Below are 19,542 nucleotides of genomic sequence, written 5' to 3' on the forward strand. Positions count from 1 at the left end.
GAGCTTAAGAAAGGATTTGAAGTGAACATGAAAGTCAAGGATGAGTTCTGCATCACTGGAGATGTAGAAGACTGTGTAAAGACTGTGGACATTACCTATAGGGCCACGCACTGAGTAGGTGCTGAATAAAAGGAAAGTATTCATCATCATCATCATCATCATCATTATTGTCATCATTGTTCAATGATCTCCAAAATAAAGTTGTTAAGAAAGATTAAAAAAAATAAATAAATAAAACATACCATGGATATAGTGAAAAAATGTGCTCAGGTTAACTTGTGGCATCATGTTGGAACTCAGAAAGTTTCAGGTTTTGGAGCATTTCAGATTTCAGATTAGAGATGCTCAACCTGTTATACTTTGATTTAAAACATTTTTTTTTTAAATTGGCATTTTCTTTTTCCAGTTACACAGGCATAAAACTTAACTTTTAAGCTTCCTTGCTCACCAGGCATCCTGAAAGTTCTTCTGAATAATCTTTCTTATAAAAATAGAGAGGAAGTAATAAACGTTATTAAAAAGGCTTGGAAATCACACAAGATCTAAAATCTGATTGCATTTACCAGATGTGTGACATTGAGTGAAATTTTTGAGTCAATTTTTTGAACATTTGAGAGAAATCAATGTTTCTCCATCCATATGTGATGGCACCTGCCTTTGGGGTTAATAGTGAAGTTGACAGCTCCTACTATTATGTAATTTTCTTTATCCCTACTTCCAATCCAGATACTTAGTGCATTTGACCTGGGATTCAATTATAGATGTTTAGAATTGACAGGTCTTTACATGTCATTTAGTATGAGTCCCTGGTTTTACAAATGAGGAAACTTGAGGTCAGGTGCTTGCTCAAGGCACAGATAGTATGTGGCAGAACATGAATTCTAACCTGTTCCTTGACTTCCAGTTCAGCACTCTTTCACCAGCATCCTTAGAAAACTCCTCAGAAGTTTGCTGCCCATGCCATTTCTGAACTACCACCCTAATGACTACTGCCTCTTGCAATATTCCTTATCTGAACTCAATTAATAAATAGAAAGGTCCTCCCTAATACCAAAGGGATTTCTCCTTCTTTTTGAACTCGTACAGATTGCTGTTTGGCTTTTTGACTAGGTCATACTAATGGAGAGCCAATCAGAAGAGCATAGACACTTAAAGTTAAGTCAGAAAATATGAAACATGTAAATAACCCCTGAAGGGGACAGGATATTAACTGATGTTTCACAATACCCTTGAATTAAGAAGGAACGACTGAGCAATGCTCAGTACATATTCTCTGATTCCTAAGGCAGGCAAACATTAGTTTTCAAGCATCTGGAAAGCTTAGAATGACTGATGGGGATAGGGCAGACTTAAGAGTTGTGACAATTAAATGCAATGTGATCTCCTGAAAGGGATACCAGTGAAAAAACTAATATAACGCCAAGAGTTTAGTTAATATTAATTTGCCAATATTAATTTATTAGTTTCAACAAATGCAGAAGGCTCCACAATAACATCCTCATTTACACTTGCTTTCCATTATCTAAATTAGGATACATATTACAATAATGTTTATAATCAACAGTACTAAGGTCTGCTGACATGATCCTCCACGTTCTGTGATGGCAAGGATGAGGTGTTTTGACTCACAGTCCACTGCTCTTCCAGACCACACTGCCTCCTGACAGTGGTTTGGTAGTCATTCAATTCACCTAGTGAAAGCACTGGCCAAAAATACACTTGTATTTGAAAAAGCTTACCACAGTTTCTGTGAGCAGTGTGCAACATCACACCTGTAATCTCAGCACTTTGGGAGGCTGGGGTGGGCAGATCACGAGGTCAGGAATACAAGACCAGCCTGTCCAACATGGTGAAACTCCGTCTCTACTAAAAATACAAAAATTAGCTGGGCATGGTGGCGCGTGCCTATAATCCCAGCTACTGAGGAACCTAAGGCAGGAGAATTGCTTGAACCTGGGAGACAGATTGCAGTTAACCAAGGTAGTGCCACTGCACTCCAGCCTGGGCGACAGAGCAAGACTCCATCTCAAAAATAATAATAATAATAATAAAATAAAAAATCCTTATGTTGCACACTGCTCATGGAAAATCCTGACATCCATTTTAACAATTAAAATAGACCTATAATGATCATCTATATAAAAATCAGAACGTTTTAAGCTTGCATTATTGTTCAATGCCCTTATGAGGAGAGGTTCGAGTGCTATTTGACACTCTAGATGAAGACTAAAAATCTATCTTAAAAAGGAAAAAAAAATCCCATGGATCTTTTTTTTTTTTTTTTTTTGAGACAGAGTCTCACTCTGTCACTCAGGCTGGAGTGCAGTGGCGCAATCTCGGCTCACTGCAGCCTCTGCCTCCCAAGTTCAAGCAATTCTCCTGCCTCAGCCTCCCAAATAGCTGGGACTACTGGCCCACAACACCGTGCCTGGCTAATTTTTGTATTTTTAGTAGAAACAGGGATTCATCATGTTGGCCAGGATGGTCTTGATCTCCTGACCTCATGATCCACCAGCCACAGCTTCCCAAAGTGCTGGGATTAAAGGCCTGAGCCACCGTGCCTGGCCCTGAAACATTTCTTTAGAGAAAAGGAAATGTACTGAACCATCAGAAGGAACCTCAAAGAGTCTATTTACGAAAATTCAAGTCTTCTTCTAAGGTAAAATATTAGCTCATTTACTGCATAGTTTAACTCTCTGGATCTAACAATATGGCAGTAAAGAGAATGATTTTAATACAATTCCAGGAACTGTTCGTTAAATTACATTTTAAACTATGGTTATTTTGAATGCCATGGCTACTAAAAAGTGATTTCCTTTGTCATCAGACTGAACCATTTTTCTAGTATTTTTTACCTATGATCCATCTGAAATCTCTAGTGATTATCCAACCTCATCCTATAAATTATAGTATACCTTACACTAAATAGAAATTACATTTCATTCTAACCTTAAATGTTTAGATGTTATAGTTCTTTTATGTATCCCAAAGCAGCCAGATAATGCTTTCCACTTAACAGTTACTCAATAAATGCTTGTTGAATAAACATTAACCCCGACAAAATACACTGTGGCACAAAATTGATTCTATATAAAAATTTTTCCTATCCACTAATATGTATTTTATGTACATCATAAGCCAGGCACTGTAGTAGGGATAAAAGGAATAAATGCCATCTAATCAAAATGGCTAAATGCAATACAGTGTAACATGTGCAGAACTAGAGACAGGCCAATGTCCCGTGGAAGGATGAAGAAGGATGTATCAACATTAACTGGGTATTGGGCATATCAGAAAGCTCTATGAATGCATGGACTATAAAGCAATCTTCCATTTATCCACTAAGAAGAACACAAACATTTTTTCTTCCCCAAATTAAGTATACAAAGTTTTAGGAATGTCAAAGAAACAGTTAAACAGCCACTTAAAATACTTATTCATTTAGGTATAGATATTAAAAATCACGCTGTATAGTAAGTTATAAATACAATAAGCCCTCTATACCACCCATAGGTTCTACATACACAGATTCGACCAACCACAAACAGAAAATATGCAGAAAAAAAACTAATAAAAAATAATACAAATAAAAAACTAATACAGTTTAACAGCTATTTACATATAATTTATATTACATATTGGTATTAAAAGTAATCTAGAGATTTAAAGTATACCAGAAGATAACACAATATGCATAGATATTGTGCCATTTTACATAAGGGACTTGAGCATTTTGAGGATTTTGGTATCCATGGGAGTCCCAGAACCAATACCCCAAGGATATCACAGGATGACTGTAACATCTTCTCTATAATCACATCTTACTAAAATTTTATTCAACTCCTAGATATCCGTGTCTTTGTCATTACTAAATTATTGAGATGAATTTTTTGACTCTGCAATTGACACTATTAGATATTTTATCATAGCCAAAATTGGCATTTGTACACTTGTTTAGTTTGTAGCGATGGGAGTCTCACCATGCTGCCCACGCTGGTCTCAAATTTCTCAGTTCAAGCAATCCACCCGCCTCAGCCCAAAGTGTCGGGATTACAGGCGTGAGCCACCACACCAGTCCCTGTATACTCTTAAGACAATGTTTTTACATTTGATATAAAAGTATACTCATTATATCTTCAATGTAACCATGTATTGTATTTTGCAAATGGTTTTAATCAGCTTTGTTGAAGTATAATTTATTTATAATAAAATTCACCATTTTCAAATAAACACTGGTAAGTTCTGAAAAATGTATACAGTCCTGTAACATCACTACAACCATGTTATAGAACATTTCCACCACCCTAAAAATGTTTCCTCATGTTCCTTTAAAGTCAATGTCCTCCGTCCCTATTCCCTACTCCTGGTAACCACTGATCTACTTTCTGTTACTGTAGTTTGGCCTTTGCTAGAATGTTGTACTGCAGAAGCATATAGTACATAGACTGTTGCTACTGGATTATTTTATTCAGCATAATGCTTTTAGTCTTATATATGGTGTGTGTTTGATCAGTAATTCATTCCATTATATGGATATAGTATCCAATTGCTCAGATGACAGACCCTGGGTTGTTTGCAATTTTTCACTATTATAATCACAACCATATAAACATTAAGGTACATCTTTGTGTGAACATGTTTTCGTGCTCTTGAGTAAATGCCTAGAGGTGGTACTATCGTGTTACTGGTTTCCTAAAACTGTCATATCAAAATATCATAAACTAGATGGTTTAAAACTATCGAAATTTATTTTCTCGCCGTTCTAGAGGCAAAAAGTATGAAATCAAGGTGCCAGCAGAGCCATGCTCTCCTGAATCACCTAGGAGAGTCTCTAGAAAAGAATGTTCCATGTTTTTTTCCTAGCTTCTGCCATTGCAGGGAATCCTTGGCAGTCCCTGATTTGCAGCTGTATAACAACAATCTCTTCCTCTGTCATCATGTGGCATTCTCTGTAAGTCTCTCTTCAAAAGGCCATCTCTCCTCTGTGTCTCTCTTAAGAACACAAATCCTACTGGGTTAAGAATTCCCTACTCCAATATAACCCCATCTTAAACTATTTATACTGCAATGACCCTATTTCCAAAAAACGGGTCACATTCTGAGGTACTACTACAAGTTAGAGCTTAAACGCACCATTCTGGAGGACATCATTCAACCAGTAACACTGAGTCACATATATGTTTACAATAACGAACTGCCAAACTGTTAACCAAAGTGGCCGTCCATTTTGCATTCTCAATGGTAATGTATGAGAGTTTCAACTGCTGCATATCCTTCCTAATACTGTTTTTTTTTTAAATTATTTTAACCATTCTAGTCAGTATGTAGTTGTATCTCATCGTAGTTTTAATTTGCATTTTTCTAATGACTAATGATGTTAAGCACTATTAAAACAGCTTCATCAGTAACATGTCTATTGAAATCTTTTGTCCATTTTAAATTGGTTTGTCTCATTATTAAGATGTAAGTCTTGTATGTTAAGACTTGTTTGTTCTGGATACAAGTCTTTCATCAGATAGAGGTTTTGAAATTATTTTCCCCCTTTCTGTGACTTGCCTTTTCATTTTCTCAGCAGCATATATATCACTACTGTCTTCCACCACCACATCTTGTTCCACTTAAGTTCCTCAGGAGCAATAACATATACACAGAGCTGTCATCTCCTTTGATAACAATGCTTTCTCCTAGAACACGTCCTGAAGGAACTGCCTGAGGCTGTTTAACAGTTAACTTAAAAAAATAAGTAGAAGGAGTACATTCTAAAAATAATAAAAAGTATAGTAAATACATAAAGCAGGAACACAGTTGTTTATTATCAAGTACGGACTATACATAATTTTATGTGCTATACCTTTATACAACTAGCAGCACAAGTTTGTTTCCACCAGCATCACCACAAACATGTGAGTAATGCACTGTTCTACAGTGCTACAGTGACTACAACCTCAATTAGGTGATAGGAATTTTTCAGCTCTATCATAATCTTATGGGACCACCATCATATATGCAGTCTGTCGATCAAAACATCATTATACAATGCGTAACTATGGATGATGTGAGGTAACAATAAAGGTTCAATACAGTAAGTCTTCACTTAACGTTGTTGATAGGTACTTGGAAACTGCAACTTTATGTGAAATGACATATACTGAAACCAATTTAACCATACGCTAATTGACATAAACAAGGCAAGTTCCTATATCATATTTCTGGTCACAAAAACATCACGAAAATTTACTAAAGGCCAAAATATTTCTAATATTAGTAAGCGCTGAAATAAATGTGAGTTATATATATAGTTAAGAAAGATTAATAGAAAAGACTATTGTTTATCCACTTATTCTAGTTCACGGTGGAGGGTAGCTGATGAGTTCCAGCAGTCCAGGGCACGTGGTGGAAAACATTCCTGGACAGGGTGCCCCTGCATCACAGGGCACACTCTTTCAGATCTCCCCCCACCCCTCTCATTCACTCAGTTGGGGACAATTTAACATACAAATTTACTTAACATGCACATCTCTGAAATGTGGGAGGGAACCGGAATGCACAGAGAAAGCCCATACAGGCAGAGGAGAAGATGCAAACTCCACACAATGGCCCCTGCCAGAATCAGTGTTTTCCCTCGTGAACATTATAACTACAACACAATGTTGAATGAAACATTATTCAAGAACCTTCTGTATATTGAGTACAGATATTCAGTTATTCTAACACTTTCTGTTGAAATACTTTCCCTACTGAATTACCTGGCATTTCTCCTGAAAATCAACTGACAATTTATGTGTGGATCTATTTCTGGGCTCTTTATTCTGTTTCACTGATCTATATGCCCATCCTATCCCAATACCATGCAATTTGGTTACTGTATGTTTATCTAGTACGTCAGGATCAAGTAGTGTGAGTCTCCAACTTTGTTTTTTGCAAAAATTAGCATGTACAAGATGTTGCCTGTTGCCTGCTGTGATCCAGGTCCTTTACTTGTCCATTTCAATTAGAAATTTGACATTTCAAACATACCTAGTAACTCAAGAAATCCGGATTATGACTCTACTGTTTGGAGAATGTACTGTACTGACATTGCTTACCAAACTTGAGGCTTACTTTAATATATACCTATAGAGTCCAACATCAAACAAAATAAATCTTAAATTCTAAGACAGCTGGCCATTAAATTATGAATAAAATTCATCACCAGCAAAAACATATGGCAAAAACCCTTGGGAACATATGAAGTACGACTATATATCAGGGGTGTCCAACCTTTTGGCTTCCCTGGGCCACACTAAAAGAAGAAGAATTGTCTTAGGCCACACATAAAATACACTAGTATCAAGGACACCTGATAAGCTTAAAAAAATTACAAGAAAAAATTGCAAAAAAGTCTCATGTTTTCTAAGAAAGCTTTCAAATTTGTGTTGGCCTACAAAGCCATCCTGGGATGCATGTGGCCCACAGGCCATGGGTTGAACAAGGTTGTTATATATTATTACTAATATATTATTACATACTACTATGAGTATGCTTAGTATTACATGTTTCTACATGTTTATTAACATATATAATATTACTACTAAGATAACATCTAATGCATCTACTAAGAGTAATATACATGACTAGTAAGAGCAGTATTAGCAATAGCTATTACTATTTAAAAACTCATATTTTTTATAAATACATTTTAAAATAAAAATCAATAAAATGGTAATTATTTCCATGACAATGACAAAAGCTGCATTTAAGTTCAAAAAGAAAAATCAGTAGTTGAAAGAACTACAACCATAAAAAGGATAGTTAAGAAAAAGTAATATACAACTATAGCCCTGAATAACGCAAATCAAAGTATTACAGGTGTAGGTTTTACTTTGTAGGTTTCACTTTTTACAATTCAAAATGTTGTTGTCCCTTATATAGAATGCATATAAATATTAAAACAAAAGTTATTCTGCTATAATGTACATTAATTTTAAAATATGAACACTAACCGTAAAGCACCTAAGTGATTTGAATAGTTTACAAATGACATGTACATTATATATATTATGTAGTTTTCCAAGGCAGATTTTACCATTTATCTCAATAGAATCACCGAAAATATAAGTTGTCTTTCTCCTTTCTCTAACAGTTCCTAAATTAAAAAGTATCGAACTAATTCTTTCCAGATGTTACTATTTCATATTCTTCAAATATGCTAACTTTTTAAATTCTTCAAATTTTTCAGATTCTAATGTTTTCCATTACTGAAATCATTTCACCTGTTGAAAGCCACATTTTCCTCTAAGAAACTTTTGTTCTTTTGAAACTTTAAACAGAAATAAAATAAAATTAAATGTACACACTAATGTATATGCTAAACTTTAAGCTAGGTGTAAAATGGTATTGTGGCATGCTAGGTCCAGGAAATTTCAGACAGTTTGATAATCCTCAATGAAAGCACTTGCCCATTAATTGAAATTAGTTGAAATTAATGGGCAAGTGATTTAATTCAATCAATTGGGAATACGGAGGCATATTCCTTATTCTGAATAAGTGGTTCTGAATCATTTGGGAATAAGGAGGCATATTTAAAAATTAAATTTTTTCAGCTTTGTTTTCTTTGCATTTCCAAGTTACAGTGGTAAAATTTACTTTTTCAAAGAGATTGCAAATTTTTCTTACTTAGAAAAAAAGGAATACCAAGTTAAAATATCTAGAGTTAAGAATAAAGAAATGGGTCAAATCAGACACTAACAAATAAGAAAGTCCTAAGACATAAAGAAGATATTCAATAATACTAAATGACTCAAATGTTTCTTTGAAACTTCATTATCTTATCCATACTATCAACTATAGAGGTTCCTTTAAATAGGGGCCATTTGAATAAGTCAGTCAAACGACTTTTTTGTAATCCATATATATAAAGGATAAAACATATTTTTATCAGATTGAAGCTCGGTCTCCAGAGGAAAAAATATTACCAATTAGAAACTAATGCTGAATACATTTTATTTCATGCAATTGCTACCAGGTGAATACGACCATATTCTATTTTACGTTTCCTCTGAAATAATGATGTTCACTTTAGCTTTCATAACATAATACTTCAACAAAAGAAGTTAATTTTGTTCTCTAAACCCAAGGTAAGCTAGGCATAAAATCTGTTCAAAGCGAGACAAGAAACTCCTACTTCTTAAGAGGATATAAACTTCAGAAGAGCGATCATCCACAGTTTTTGGTTTCCAGATTTTCCTAAAGGAGCACCGCCCTGAAGCTGGTTTTCCATTGAAGAAAACGTTTAGATTATAAGAACAGGTTACAAGGCATTTCCAAAATGCCATTTGTGCGCCTAGCAAACTTTTTGAGTTAAACAGAAGCAACTGGTCACTAGTCTGGAAACATTTAAATCAGGAAAGGAGCTGATTGAAATTAAACTGTTTCACAATCATTGTCTTATAGGAGAGTGAGTTAAGATGTAAGACTTCTTTTTAAGTAAGCACAGTAAAATTTCAGAAACACTAAGAATATAGAAATAGTGTATATCCTCCAAAAATAGGTGTAAAGAAGAATGGAATTACGAGGAAAACAAAACAAAACACCAAAACTAATAAACAAGCAAAAAGTCCTCAATCAATCACAAAGGCAAGGCAAGGCAAGGAGGAGGGGCACAGAAAAAGAGAAAAACAGAAAGCAGTAATAAGTAAATGGTAATTAAAAACCCCTATCATAATGAATACAAACGGATCAAACTCTTTAAACAGTCAGACTAAATAAATAAAAACAGAGTAATGTGGTATTTTATAATGACAAAGAAAAGTGGTAAAAATAAATGCTACTAAAACATTGCAAGCTTGCTTTACATAATAAAATAGCCTCAAGGTATAGTAACATGGCAAAGATTAGACAAATGCACACATTTTTACATATCTTGTTTTGTTTTTGATAAGTGGGGAAAAAATAAAGAATATTTGAACCACACAATAAATGAACGTGATTTAGTGGAAACATAGAGAACCCTACATATAATAATTACAGTAGAGGTTTTTTCTCAGGCACACAGGAAATAGGTATAAAACCTAGCAATACATTAGGTCCAAAAGCAGTTTTCAACAAAATTTTTTTTTTAATTAGTAGAAAAGATTAAAAAATCACTACTGACAGGTAAATGTAGAGCTTTAATGCTAATATTACAGGACAAAAGCTAAAAAGTAAGCACACAATCTAAAAAGTTATAAAAAGAACAGCAAAATTAGCTCAAGCAAATAGAAAATGTAATAAAGGTAATAGTATAAACTAGTGAAACACAACACAAACAAAACAGAGTATCAACAAAGACAAAGTTTTTTTCAATTTTTGGGTCAAGACTAATAAAACATACAAACCTTGTGACAAGACTGAGAGAAAACAGAAACAACAGACATAAAAAAAATAAACAAACGCTCGAATTCCTAGAAAAATTTAACTGACTAAAAGGAACAGACTGTGAATACTGGTTATACAACATAGAAATAGACTGGTAGTTAATTTCTATCTTTTCCTTACCTTATACCAAATGCAAAACCACCAGGTCCAAATAGTTTTATTGGAGACATCTATCAAATTTCACATAAGAGACCATTCCACTCTTAAAACTCTTGTGAGAATCAAAAATAAAAAATAAATTTTTTTTCCTCTGAAGCCAATATTTAAAACAGGCTAATCAGGTGTCAGAAAAAAATTAGAAGCCAATCTCAAGTCATGAACATTTATGTAAGACTCTTAGCAAAAAATCACATCCAAGAGTGTTCGTATTTAAAAAGGGTAATATATATTACCAAACTGGAAATGCAAAGTTAGTCTGACATTAGAAAAATATACACATTCAATTTGTCATATTAATAGGGTAAAGCAAAACCAAATGATTATTTCCTTAGTAGATAAAGTATTTGTTAAAATTAAATGCCCAAACAAGACTTTACATAAGGCCATCACTACCAACAAAGACAACCAAAATACTCTCTTGGAAAAATAGAAAAAGAAAGTGACTAAATTAACTGATAAAGAGTACTTCTTCAAACACCCACACCAAACATCAATAAAGGATGACAAGTTTATACCACTCCATTTAAAATGCGGAACAAGAAAGGAAGCTCAATTATGTCTTGGTGGCTGTTCTGGACAGTATAGTAAAGAAAGAAACAGAACTAAAAAAAAAAGAAGACAGAATAATTGTCTACATATAAAAATCAAAGAATGTATAAGCAAATTATAAGAATTAAAAAGAACATTTATACGAGGTTTTTAGATATGACAAAACATAATTTTTAAAAACTGAAGTTTTTAGATGATAAAATTTACAATAGCATCAAAAATATTAAACACCTAGAAATAAACCTGGCAAAAGATGTACAATACTTGTATATAGAAAATTAGAAAGCAAAATCAGAATTAAAGAAATCCTAAATAAATGGGGCTGATATATTATATTCATGGAAAAGAATATCCAACATTTTTAAGAATTCCACTTCTAATTTCTCAAATTCAATAAATTCTAATTGAAGCCACAAGAATACTTTTCAAGGAATTTGATAAGCTGATTATAATTTTATATGAATGAGTCAAGCAGCTCCTAATAAAAATACAGATCCTTGTCCTACTAGATATCAAAGACTCATCAGAATTATAGTAAATGAAACTATCATACAGTATTTGTGCAGAGATGGACAACTTGATGAACACAACGGAAGAGCCCAACACAGAACCAGGCAAAAACAGAATCATGAAATGACAGATGGCACTCCAGCCACTGGACTATTCAAAAAGTTACTAAAACACAGTTATCCATATGGAGAAAACTACCTTACGCTGTTCAAAGAATCAATTCCAAATAGATTTGAAATAAACATGAAGGGCAAGCCGCTGAAAACAAAATAGAGGTATTATCCTTAAGAGCTTGGGGCAAAGAATAATTTCTTAACCATGACACAAAAAGTGCTAATCATATAAGAAACTGATACATTTAACTACCATTTAAATTCAGTTTTCACTAATATACCAAAAAAAAGAACCAAGTCATTAACAGAGACAAAATTTTTCCAACATCTATAAACAAAAGGCAACTGTGTCCGCAATACATAAAAATTCCTAATAAAACAAAATCAGGGAAGGGGGGAGAACAAATAACAAAAAATAAGCATTTCACAGAAACAAGAATGCAAGATAAACATAAAAAATGTTCAGCCTCAGGAAAATGCAAATTAAAACCATGATGAGATACTATTTTTATACACATAGATTAGGAAAAATCAAGAAGTCTGAAAATTGTCAGAGTTGATAAACATGTAGAGCAAAAAGAACTACTGCACTTTGCTGGTGGAAATGTGTATCAGTGCATCACCAATTTGGCATTATCTTGCACGGTTGAATATGCACATACTCTGTGAGACTCATCTATTCCACTCTTAGATATACAATGAAAGAATTTACTCACATATACTAGAGCACATGTTCAATAATCTTCACAGAATTGTTCATAACGACAAAAAATCAAAACAAACATGGAACAGCCAACATATCCTACTACAATGCATCCAAGTATATCCACATAATAAAATCATATAAAGCAATGACATTTAACTATAGCTACATGCCTAGACTCAAATAAATCTTAAAACAAGATTTCAGAGAAAAAAGTATAATTACATAATAATTACATTAATATATAATTACATTAGGTCATATATAATGTTCAAAATTAAACAATATATACCGTTTAGTAATACATTCAGAAACTATTATTTTTATAAGAAGGAAATGAATGAAAACATCTTAGAATAATGATCACATCTGAGTGAAGGGAAATAGGGTGACTGAATAGGGACAGATAACATATACAGAGATTCAGTAATACCTTCTAGTTTTTAAGCTAGGTGAGAAATCATCAGTATGTATGTTACTGTTATGCTTTACAAGATGTTATACATACTCCTTTCTATGCATTATGCAGTACATGATTGATGATAAAAGTATACTTGTGTAATAAAAGGATATACTTTTTCTGTACAATCAAATGACTAGGAAAATAGAGTTCTACCAATGTTAGAGTGACAGCTGGCTATACTCACTGTCAATACTTGATTTTAAAAATGACACTAGCAGAGAATTTGGGCTTTTCTATTACTCGCAAAGATCTTTAAAAGATTCAACATGCTGCAGCACTCTTGCTTCTCACAATTACATACTGTTTTTTAAGGACTTTCATGGTGAAACCCCGTCTCTACTAAAAATACAAACGATTAGCTGGGCATGGTGGTGCGTGCCTGTAATCCCAACTACTCAGGAGGCTGAGGCAGGAGAATTGCCTGAACCCAGGAGGCGGAGGTTGCGGTGAGCCGAGATCGCGCCATTGCACTCCAGCCTGGGTAACATTAGTGAAAACCCGTCTCAAAAAAAAAAAAAAAAAAAAAAAAAAAAGGACCTTCAAATAAAAAACACACAAATTTTCCAGTCTCCATAATGCTCGAAAGACAAATTTTTAAAAAACTCTACCCATAAATAAATTATTATATTTTTAAGTCTCAAGAATTAAATAACTTCACATCTAAGAATTCCTGGTAAGATATTATTTAATGTGTCAAATAGTTCCTATTTCAAATTTATTTAGCATTTTTACTTATGGTTAACTATGTCTCTCATTTAAAACAAGAGGTTTGCATGGCCATGATGCAGCTACCAAGTCCCTTACACAGAAAAGCAAAAAGTGGGATATTGTAACTATAACACTTTCCCATACTTCTTGTTGTGGTCCATCTTTTAGTCAAAGATTTAATTTATGCACATATGCAGACACATAAATATACTTAGATACATACGTTACAAATCCGAAATTCGCTTAAGTTATAAAATAGAGACCCTTTATTTAAAAGGCTATAGACTACATTTTAACAATAGGTACAGATAATTTAAGAAACTAAGTAAATTTTTAATAAAGATCATTAAGAATATTCCTAATAGAATAAATAATTTAGATTAGAATACATTAGAAAAATAAATAAGATACTCTGCGCAATTCTCTGCACAAATTTTTTTACTAATATTTACCTTTATGAAGAGACATTTCTAGCTGATAAAATCCACGTTAAAAAAAAATGTAACACAAATTGTCTGAGTAGCTGGTTACAAATCACATCTTTATAATCACCATAGAAATTACACAAAGTATTATATGCACAATAATCAAATTGGAAATGAATACCAATCATTAACTAATACAAGTTTACTGATGATACATGTTCAATAGATGTAATATTGCCATTGGCATGTGTGAATTAAACATAATCATACTGACAGGAATGTTGTATTCAGGCAGTCCAGTTGAAATAATGAAATCTATAATGGTGGAACAAATCTCATACACAAAAGGGCCAGAGTCAAATATTTAAATTAATGACATTATTGAAACTTGAAGAACCTTAATCTCCAGCTAATCCCCATTATATACTGCTTTCACCCCTCTCTCACTTTGTTTCCTCAGCCTTTGGAAATCATATATCAAGGATTATTTTTTTAAAAACCAGTTGAAAGATCTAAGAACTAGCTGACAGAAAATTCAATACACAGAGGTGTCTCTGCTCTACCTTCAGACAAACAAGATAGAGAAGCCAGCAGGAATCAAAATGGTCTATGAGAGACTACAGTTTTTTTTTAAGAGAATGGAACTCAAAGAGTTATCAACATTTTATTCATTATCTTCTGAAATTGAAAAAAAAAATCAGATTACAAGAAAATGCCAAGACAATCTATAGAATATGCAATCTATATTCGCTATACTAAACAACTTAAAGTATTAGCTTCAATCATTATTTTCAAAATTTAACTTAATCTTCCAAAGGATTGTTTTTTTCAGCTTTTCCTGCTGTTTTAATTAAAACTATTTAAGTATTCATTATCTCAACACATTTGATTCTATAGCAAAAGCCTCCCTGGATCTACTGTCATTGTATTAACTGCTCTGTTGACCCTGCAAATGAGATCAAATTGCTTCATGGTATTATTCAGAATTTAACATATTTTTTGAACAACATTAAGAAATATTTTTACACTTTTTAGACAAAATGTAATTACATGTTTATGTGCAAATTTCCATAAATCCATCACCTGTTCTTTAGAAAATTGCTTCCATATAAACTAAAACTATCTTAGAGAGTTTTAAAAACAAAAAAGGGCTATACACTGACATTAGAATTGTTTTTATAGAAGACTAGGTTATGAACTCAGACTTTTTTTTCTCTAACAAATTGTCACTAAAATGATTCTTCACTGCTAATATATGTAGATGTGACTGCAGGAGTTTATTAATAGCCAATGATATGATTCAAATACAAATTAATATAATGGCACTATATGTCCCTCATTTCCAAGACAAGTCTAGTAACACAGGACAATGGTCACTTAAATGTAGAAAAAAAGTGTGGTATTTAACACTTATGGTTAACAACTATTAACAACTTAGGCAACTCTTTTAAAAGAATACCCTTAAATGTCATGTATCCCAGGCAATTCTACCTGTTTTCACAATAAATATGAAAAGAAAGTATCAAAGTTATCTTACCTAACAAAGCTAAATTTATTTTAACATGAAGTGTCAGGGAAAAAAATAAGTAATATCTTCAATGACAAAATGAATGTTATGACAATGTGAAAATTACATTTATTTGCATAGTGGTAATAAAAATAAAAGCATTTCTAGAAAGCAAGACACTTCACTGTTTTACATGCTATTAAGCACAAGGTTTCTGTGGTCTATTTAGGAGAGCAGGGTAGTGGATATGATTAGGAATACAAGTATAATTGTGCAAAGTAGTCTGATTTCTGGATAACATCAAGACCCAGCCTAATCCTAAACTTACCTCAAACGACTCGTGCCCCTAAAAATTATTTGGTGTTTTTTACTTCTTGAGAATATTTCCAACTTTCATTCCAGAACCTATCCCCATATGACAAACAAAAGCCACATGAAAGGCTTATAGTGAATTCTAAAAACCTTTATTTACAACTTTTTAAGTTGTCTGTCCTGGCCAAGAGATCACAAAAGTTCCTTGGCATCTATTCTACTTTTATTAATAGAGTTGATGTGAAGCAATATAACATACCAGAAAATTCTATCTTTGAAGTTACTAGATTTGAATTACTACAGTTCAAGATATATTACCTAAGCTAAAAAAAAAAAAAAAAAAAAAAAAAATCCTTATTTCTGTGATGCTGGAGATCATATATTTGGGAAGATTATATTTTTACATTAAGTTTTATTTAATCTTAGACACAAGAAACAAAGAAGTATTTAATAACATTTGCTCAGCAGATAGAAAAGTGGTAGTGGCATTATTGAAATGACAACAAATTTAAAAGAAAGGAAATAATTCTAGTTTTATTATTATTATTTAAGATCAAAATATTTTCATCAACTGTTACAGCTTGAATTGTATGCCCCTAAAAGATAATGATGAAGTCCTACCCCCAGTATCTCAAAATGTGAGCATATTTGGAAACAGGTGTCACTGCAGATGTAATTAGTGAAGATGAGGTTATACTGGAGTATGGTAGCCCTTAATCTTTATGGCTTATGTCCTTACAAGAAGTGGAGACAGGTAATACTCAGGAAGAAGGCAGCCATGTGACAATGTAGAGTAATGTCAAAATCACAAGCTATTACAGACAAGGAAGGATGTTCCCCCTACAGGTTTCAGAGGGAGCACGGCCCTATCCACACCTTGTAATGGAGAACGAGCCTCTAGATTTGTGAGACAATAAATTTATGTTCAAAGTCACCCAATTTGTGGTACTTGGTTATGGTAGCCCCAGGAAAATAATACATCACCTTCCCACAAAAACTCGTAGGAAATACAAATAGAAGCAGAGAGTAAAACAGTAGTTGTCAGGGGTTGAGACAAGGGGGAAATGGGGAGACACTGGTCAAAAGGTACACAATTCCAGTTACGCAAGATGAGTAAGTTCTGAATATCTAATGTACAGCAATGTGTCTAGAGTTAACAATATTGTACTATACACTTGAAATTTGCTGAGAGAATAGATCTTATTAAATGTTCTCAACACAAAAAAAAAGAAAAAAAATTAAAAGAAAATGTTATGTAAGGTGAAGTCTATGTTAAGTAGCTTGACTATCGTGATTATTTTACAATATATACATACATCAAAATATATACACCAAAATATCAAGCTGTATACCTTAACTACATATATATTTAAATTTGTCAATTATCTCAATAAAGCTCATTTTTTATGTTTTAAAGAAACTAATAGTAAGTAGGCTTTAACTCGCTGGTACATTGTGTTCTCCAATGAAAAGAATTTTTGACATAATTACAAACGAAGCTTCCATCTCCTTAGAGTTCTCTATTTCTATTATTCCTTCAAAATGCAAAAAGAAAATAAAATACATACTGTGGTTTCCAAAGTAACAAGATGAAACAACCACCAAGTTAAAAATGACACTGAACACTGAATTTTAAAAGTTGATAGGTAGAAAAAAGATTAATGCAAACTTAATATGCTTCTGAGTGACATTTATGGATAGCACATTTTGAGCACTGGCTGTGCTGTCTATCAACTAAGAATTTCAGGGACCCATATTCTCATAAATTTTAGAACTAGGCCCTAAGCGGTGGTTCATGCCTGTAATCCCAGCACTTTGGGAGGCCGAGGCATGGGATCACTTGAGGTCAGGAGTTCGAGACCATCCTGGCCAACATGGTGAAACCCTGTCTCTACTAAAAATACAAAACTAGCCAGGTGTGGTGGCGCGTGCCTGTAGTCCCAGCTATTTGGGAATCTGAGGCTCAAGAATCGCTTAAACACAGGAGGCAGAGGTTGCAGTGAGCCAAGATCACACCACTGCACTCCAGCCTGGGCAACAAGAGCAAAACTTGGACAAAAAAAAAAAAAATTAGAGCTAGAAAGGAACTTAAGATAAGTTCTAATATTTCAAACTTCCTTACTTTACAGTGAAAAATCTGAGAGCATGGAACCTAGATCTATCCTGACATCTAGCCCAGATAACTGTTTATGAGGAAAATAACACTCCCCCATATAAAAGGCATGAGCTCTTCTAGGCCCTCCAGACACAGAAGAAAATTATACATGTTTATTATTATACTACGGCCATTTGTTAAGATGTTACCAACTGTAGGGAATCAAAGATGACAAGTCCTGGTGGACTGGGAAAGTGTAAGGAAAAAGCCCTAACTCCTTCAATTAAAATTACTTCCTTTAAACTCTTCAGAATCAGCTTACTAGTGAAAAAAAAAAACACACACACGAGAAAAAAAAAAAAAAAAAAAAAAAAAACAGAAATTGAAACAAAATGCAGAGAGATCAGCAAATAAAAAGGGCACACAGTTTTACTACTATACTCCCCTGAGTCCTTGAGCACAAAAGTTAATCAAGAATAGATTATCTCCACTGAAAGGTAGATAGGTTTCTGCACCCAGATAGATATACTATACAATCCTAGGTCAAATATATACGTATACACAGAAAAAATATTATCCTCCTAGGTCAAATATATATGTATATACAGATAAAAATATTAACCACATGAGTAAACGTAGGTGCTTGTATGTGTGAATGTGTATTTATGTATACATGTACATCACCAGAATGCATTCCTCCAAGGTGGACAGAATCTCTAAATATAAGTAGTGTTCTTTGTATTTTATTGGCATAAATTGCTACTAGAGTATAACCATTTTACATATTCAAGATTATTCATTTTAGAAGGTAGCCAGCAAAACACCAAGAGCAAAGAAAATGAAAGTCCATAAGGCATAAATGAAACCAAAGCACAATCACTGTGGCAGTCTCATAATGTAGAGCTAGGTTAAAAACGACAACAAAAACAAAATCAGGGTGATCTTCTAGGTAGAAAGAGAAAGCAGAAAGTAAAGACGCTGTGAAAAGAAATACAGACAAAAGTGAGTTAAGCTCAGAATACTGAGTTAGAAGATGATGGCTGACATGAAGCTGGGATTCCTCTAACCAAAAAGTCCTGCAGCAACAAGGCTCTAGTCAATCATTCCCTTTAAAAAAGCATCTTAAACCCCCTATCCTAAAGTTAGCCGAGTCCCATTTTAGTTCAGAGCTGAAAGACAAGGCAAGTCCAAAATATACGAGATCTAACTATTACTTAAACAAATTAGAAAAAGAAAACTTTATGCTGTTGTTAAATAAGCAACATATGACACTTCTATATATGTTAAAAAAAAAAAAAATGGATCAAAGGAGAGTCCAGACTAGGAAGGCACAGATGAATCCAGTCTAGAAAAAGCTACATTTCGCAAAAGGATGGTATGCACACTACTGCATTTCCATGAGGTGACTTCAGACAGTGCACATACACAGTCTTCCCTTACAGAAACGGATCAGATTGTCACATCTGTAGTCCAGTTTCAGAAGAAAAAGTGTGGGCTTAATCCAGGAGGGAGTCATGGTTGGTTGCCCTTCTCTCATGCCCGTAACTCAAAAATTACCATCCCAAACTCAGATGCACCCATCTCTAAAGCTTCATTTCTGAGC

General features: G+C 33.5%; 1 protein-coding gene and 1 long non-coding RNA gene across 5 annotated transcripts in view; one reads left to right on the plus strand and one right to left on the minus strand.

Moving 5' to 3' along the window:
* Positions 1–19,542, minus strand: part of UBE2E3 (ubiquitin conjugating enzyme E2 E3) — a 78,057-nt gene that overhangs the window by 19,951 nt on the left and 38,564 nt on the right. The gene's annotated exons all lie outside the window — the stretch shown is intronic.
* On the plus strand, positions 15,400–18,400 carry LOC116561087. Its single transcript, XR_004273282.1, has 3 exons — positions 15,400–15,419; positions 15,542–15,544; positions 18,319–18,400. It is a non-coding gene; the product is annotated as an uncharacterized LOC116561087 (long non-coding RNA).

Source organism: Sapajus apella, unplaced genomic scaffold (assembly GCF_009761245.1).
Source record: "Sapajus apella isolate SASKATOON/1434 unplaced genomic scaffold, GSC_monkey_1.0 scaffold28, whole genome shotgun sequence".
In the NCBI taxonomy this organism is placed as follows: domain Eukaryota; kingdom Metazoa; phylum Chordata; class Mammalia; order Primates; family Cebidae; genus Sapajus; species Sapajus apella.